Below are 6737 nucleotides of genomic sequence, written 5' to 3' on the forward strand. Positions count from 1 at the left end.
ATTCTTCGGCCCTCTTTTGGAGCTCTTTCTACTAAGGTTTAAGTCTTAGTGCCTGATGGAAGATGGTTAAGACTTTGAATTCAGGTTCCTATTTTGTCAAGGTCTTTTCTAGGAGGTATCCAAAGGGAATCTAAAGAGTCTCTTTTGAAACAGTTTTTGTTTTTGCTTTTCATATTTGGTTAGTGGTTTAGTCACTTTATATTCAACAGTTCAAGTGTGTGTAGAAATTATTCAAACGTAATTAAATTGAAGATGAAACTTTTGCTAATTTCATTATGTTTCTCTTTTCTTTCTCAACTTGGAGACATTAAGTTCTAAGTGTGTTTGTTAATTTCATTTTCATTGGATCAAGTGTCATGATCTTAATTTGTCATTCTTTGTTGAAAAAAAAAGGCTTGGAGATCATTCTAGGTTGGATAAGTTTCCACAATATGGAGAATTGGAAGGAGAATGACTTCATGGGAGTACAGATTGTGAAAGTCTGTCTACACAATTTTAGGATGCTTTTTATAAATTTTAGAGGGATGATAATAGACTTACTGTTTCTTTAATTTTTTTTAAAAATGTGTGTGTAAGGTCAGTGAGATTTATTATTCTTTTCCTTCTTTTGTAGTGCTGGGAATTTGAACCCAAGGCCTCATGCATGTGCTCTGCCATGGAGCTACACCCCTAGCCCTGAGATCAGCAAGATTTAAATGAAGGTTATTTATTTATTTATTTTTATTGTGTGTCTGTCTGTCAGTCTGCACATGGGCATGCCATGCCATGCATGTAGATGTCAGAGGACAATTTTCAGGAGTCAGTTCTGTTCTTCTACCACGTGATTCCCAAGTGAATTCAGGTTGTCGGGCTTGACAGCAATCCCCTTTTATCTTCTGAGCCATTTCGCTGGTCCATGAAAAATCAAATCCTGTGATCATGAACAATTTCTTAGTTACCGGGATCTTCTACTTTTTATAAGGGTTAGTGAAGAACCACTAGATTATCTTGTGTGTAGACTCTAGATTGGGTACTTAGGCTAAGATTATGTATTCTTTGAAACAAACTTTTATGATGGAAAAATTTCCAAAGTGAAGAATGTAGAGGCAGAAGTAACACTGTCCACTGGACTTGATAGGTCCTGCATGGAATTTATAGTTGTAAGTGGTGTCTTAGTGACTCCAAATGAATGCCAGATAAGAAATGGAGATTGTTATGTGTGTCATGAAGAAAAAAGTTAGAAACATTTCTATGTTTCTCGAAGAAATAATTGGCAGATAAAGAACTTGGTGGTGGGTCAGGTCTCAGGAATTGAGACTCCTAAGATCCTCTGCTTTTTTCTACAAGTTTTACTTGATTAATTATTGTGTGCTTTCTTTGTTTATTGCTACTTCGTTGTTTTTTTTTTTTTTTTTTTTTTTTTTTTTGAGGTAGGGTCTCTTGTATCCCAGGCTAGCCTCAAATTTACTGTGTAGCTGAGGATGACCTCGAGCTCCTTGATCCTTTCAAGTAGAGATTACCAGTGTGAGCCACTACTTGAAGCTAAATCTTGGGATCAACCTAAGTCAAATTGGGCTGTCTCCTGACATTTCAGAAATGTTCACATAATGACTGAATTATTCTATATTTTGGTAAGATGGTTCTTGGGGATAATTAAGAGATAGAGGCTTCGAACAGGTATGGCTGTACATACTGGAAATTCCAACACTCCAGAGACTGAGGCAGGAGGATTGTGAGTTCTAGTGTGGTCTACTCTACATTCTGAGTTCTAGGTCAGCCTGAGTTAGATCCTAAGGCTGTCTCAAGAAACAAACAAAGAAAAACAACAACAAAACACAAAACACAAAAAAATGAAAGCCTTTGAATGTTTTCTGGACTGTGGTCTGGACCACTGTTACTGAAATAAACTGCTTCTATGCAAAAGCTTATGTTTTTATACTGTTTGTAATGTATTTTCAGTGTATGTGAGGGAAATAAGACTTTCATTCTTTTGGTATATTAATGCTGAATCCAAACTTTTATGGACTTCATTCAGTATCATTATGAATGGGACAGCTTAACTCAATAATTTATCTCCTCATCTATCTCACTTTAAAGAAATTAGAAAAAGAGCCGGGTGGTGGTGGCGGCACACGCCTGTAATCCCAGCACTCGGGAGGCAGAGGCAGGTAGATCTCTGTGAGTTCGAGGCCTGCCTGGTCTACAGAGTGAGATCCAGGAAAGGCGCAAAGCTACACAGAGAAACCCTGTCTTGAAAAACAAACAAACAAAAAAAGATAAGTCTCAGCCTTGATAGAGTTATTTTGGAAGATATGTATATATATATATTTTTTTTTTTCTTTAAAGATTTATTTATTTATTATGTACACAGAAGAGGGCACCAGATCTCATTACAGATGGTTGTGAGCCACCATGTGGGTGCTGGGATTGAACTCAGGATCCTCTGGAAGAGCAGTCAGTGTTCTTAACCTCTGAGCCATCTCTCCAGCCCCGGAATAAGATATATTTTTGTCTCGTGGTTTAGCGTACCAAAAACAAAACAAAACCAACACAAAATCATAACAAACTGAAGTGCCTTTAGTCGCCATCATCCTTATTTCTTCCAGTTCCTCGTAAGCTCAGTGCTTTCAGTTTCTTGTCATGATCTCTGCTTGTCCAGAAATGTGCCCTAGCTTTGGGTAACTTACAGTTTTTTGTTATTTTGTGGATTTTGTGGATTGTAACTTATGTTTTTCTTTTTTAGCTTCTCACTTAGAGGTTAATTAGAGCTTTTGACATATTTTCCTTTTCTTTTTTGGGATTGAGCTAGTTTAGAATGAGTAGAGGAATTCTTGCTTTCCCATTGTGCATGTAGAAAGGCATACATGTTTGGAGTTGGATGCTGCCTTCTTCTTGGGTTTGGATATTCCTTCATGGAGTCCTTGTCTGAATCTGCAATAGACAATTTTTTTTTTTTTTTCCGGAGCTGAGAACCGAACCCAGGGCCTTGCAGTTGCTAGGCAAGTGCTCTACAACTGGGCTAAATCCCCAACCCTGCAATAGACAGTTTTTAGGTGCCTCATTCACCTAGTTCTGAGAGTGTTCCATCTCTTCTGCTTGGTTGGCACTCCAGTCACATTTGTGCCTGGCAAGGTAGCTATATTTGCAACAGATTGACTTCTGATGGCTGAAGGCCTTAAAGCCACAGTGGCACAATGTGTGTCTTTTTATGATGACATCCAATGATGTTCCCTTCGTCATCTTCCTTCTGCTAATCAGACCAGAAAGACCATGTCTTAGTTAGGGTTTCTTTTGCTGGGATAAAACACTATGACCAAATGCAGTTTGGGGAGGAAAGGGATTATTTTACCTTATACTTCCTCTTCATAGTCCATCATTGAAGTAAGTCAAGGCAGGAACCTGGAGGCAGGAACTGAAGCTGAAGCCTTGAAAGAATGCTCCTTACTGGCTTTTCTCTTGACTTGCCCAGTTTGCTTTCTTATACATTGCAAGATGGTTCTGCCCACAGTGGGTTGAGCCCTCTTACTTCAATCATTAGTAAAGAAAATGCCCTACAGGCTTTCCTACAGACCAGTCTGATGGAGGCATTTCTCAAAGTTCTTCTTCCCAGATAACTGTAGTTTGTGTTCTCGTTCTCTCTCTCTCTCTCTCTCTCTCTCTCTCTCTCTCTCTCTCTCACACACACACACACACACACACACACACACACACTTAGCAAACACAGACCAGAACTATCTTTTTTTTTCTTTTGAGGAGTTAAAATTAGTGGCTGGGCAGGGCGGTGGTGATGCACGCCTTTATTCCCAGCACTCGGGAGGCAGAGGCAGGTGGATCTCTGAGTTTGCTACAGAGTAAGTTCCAAGAAAAGGCGCAGAGCTACACAGAGAAACCCTGTCTCGAAAAACAGACAGACAAAGTTAATAATAATAAAAAGGTATGGTAAGATAGTAAGGGTAAAGGTACTTCCCACCAAACCTGATGACCTGAGTTCCATTCCAGGACCCACAGGGTAGAAGGGGAGAACCTGCTTTTGCAAGTTGTCTTTTGATTGTCACATGTATGCTGTTGCATGTATGTGTCATGTGTCATTTGTAGTTCCTTTCCCCTTCTGCCAATAAGTAAATGTGATAATAGAAATAATAAGCCCTACAGTCATAAACTTGTCTTTCACTAAAAAAATAAAAATAATTTAAAAAATTGTTCCTTTGTTACTTCTGTGCTATCATGGAGCAGCAATCTTAGATGCTATTAAGGTTAGTAGTCTTTCTACTTTCAAGGCAGCCTTTTGGTAGTCACAGAGGATAGAGGTGAGTGAACACAGGCCAGCCCAGGATGAGCTTTCTGCTGTGTGTGTAGAGCATTGGTGGTTCAGTCCTGGAGTTCTTGCCTTCTCATTGTGTATGTAGGCAGGCGCATGTGTTTGAAACTGCTAGTGAATGGTTTGGATGGTGCAGACCTCCCTCCCCCTCCTTGCAGTGAGTCTTGGTTTTTGTGTTTGTAGGTAAATGTTAACTACTTCTGACTTGTTCTGTCTCTTCTGCTCTTAGAATTGATAAAATACTTCTCTAGATAAACTTTTGTTTTTCCATTTTGAGACAGGTATTTTGTAGTCCTTAATGTCCTTGAATTCCTGATTCTGTTATTTCCACCTTCCAAGTATTGGGATTACAAGCATGAGCTAACACACCTGGTCTGTGTAGTGCTCGAGATCAAATCAGGGCTTTGTGCTTGGTAAGCAAGAACTCAGCTGAGCTCTATCAAGCTATTTTTTTTTTTTTTGTTGTGACTGTGTTTCAACACTTACCTTTCAGATTTCCTATTTTCTGGAACTATTTTTTGAAAGCTCATTAGATACATGAGATCAATGATATGTTTATTCCAGTGCAGAGTGTAGTTGGCTAGGAATCTGGTAAGGGTTGGAATTTAGGCTGAAACAGTGCAGAGGAAAACAGACATAAAGAGACGAAGGAGTGAGATAGGCAATATGTTCTTTTCAGGCATCCATAATCTCCCTGAAAGGCTGCAGCCATGACATCGTAATTCCATAAGTTCTTTTCCTGCTGTCACATTGAAAATCTGCCCCACCCCCTTTTTTCTGAGATAGGTCTTACTGTGTTGTCCAAGTTGAACTCCAGCTCATGATCCTCCTTCCTCAGCCTCTCAAATGTTGGGATTACAGGCCTATGTCTGGCTACTCCAGAAATTTTCACTTAAGATTGGTGCACGTACTGTTTGTCTGGTGACATTAGTTTTGATATTGGTATTCTTGATTATGACTTTAACTTTTTTACTTGTAACTTGAATTTAATTCTCATTTATTAGTTTTTTCCAATTACATATTCTTTAGAGGTTGAATTTGGTGAATTTGAGTGCAGAATATTTGCCTTTATGTGCATTTGTACCAGAGAATAAGTTGAAGTATGCACCCTTAGGTTAGGGAATAAATGTAGTAGACTTCTGACATTGAGAGGCGAATTTAGGCCCTTTGTGAATCTATATAAAATAATGCCTAGTATCTTGTTTGGGTTCTTTCTTCCAAAAAATTAGAAACATTTTGCAAAGATTATTTTATTTACTGTTGCTTATTGAAATTGTGTTTCTCCTGGGTTGGGGATTTAGCTCAGTAGTAGAGTACTTGCCTAGCAAGCACAAGGCCCTGGGTTTGGTCCTCAGCTCCAGAAGAAAAAAAAAAAAAAAAAAATGTGTTTTTCTTTTTAAAACTCAACGAGGAAAATTTACTTTTTGTGATTTTTGTTTATTTTGCTCTGCTAGATAAAGTGTGTGTTCTCCCTGGCTGTAGGGCACATGCATGCTTGATTTGAGAACCAACTGGAGAATTTTGGTCCATCTGACCAGGGAAAATCTCTTGCCAATACCAGGTGTAATGGTACATGACCTACGATACACCAGCACTTAGATGGTGAAGGCAAGAGGATCAGGAGTCAAGGTCATTCTTAGATGCGTAAGCAAGTTCCAGGCCAGCTTAGGCTACATGAGATTCTGTTCTAACAGAACAAATATCTTTTCTAAGGCTTTTATTTTTTCTCCTTCCCTGAGTCATGGTCTCTTGTGTAGCCCAGAAAAACCTTGAACTTGTGATCCTCCAGCCTCAGCCTCTTAATTTTGGCTTATACCACCATATCCAGCCAAAACTCTCTTAGTATCACACTGTAACTAAGTAGCTGGCTTATAAATCACAGAATCACTACTCTTACTGGATCTTAAGGCAAGTTACTTAACTTTCCAGTTTCTTTCCTCTGTTAAAATATACAGTTGTGAAAATTAAATTATTGTGTAGAGTACTTCAAATAGATTGTTTTGTGCCCGTGGTTATCATCATCATTAGTACAATCAATTGAAGATTATATGTGTTCTTCAAAAGAAGAAAAAAGAGGCCAGACATGGTGGCACAAGAAGTTAATCCAATCACTTGGAAGGCAGAGGCAGACAGATCTCTGTGAGTTCCAGGCCAGTGTGGTGTATATATTGACTTTCCTGACCCCCAGGGCTACGTAGTGAGACCCTGTAAGAAGAAGAGGATAGCAGCAGCAGGAGGAGGAGGAAATAATAGTGATTCTTAGTTTGAAGTGTTGGAGCTTTGAGGAAATTTTAACAGGGAACAGGGAGGTACAACTTTGGGTCTGTTGCTTCTTTCCCCCAGCACCCTTCATTTAACCAAAGGATGAGTCTTTACTGGGTGAGGGGAGTCTAGAAAGCAGCAGTATTAGAAACAGGGTTCCAAATATAATAGATAACAA

This window comes from Onychomys torridus, chromosome 4 (genome assembly GCF_903995425.1).
Source record: "Onychomys torridus chromosome 4, mOncTor1.1, whole genome shotgun sequence".
Lineage (NCBI taxonomy): Eukaryota > Metazoa > Chordata > Mammalia > Rodentia > Cricetidae > Onychomys > Onychomys torridus.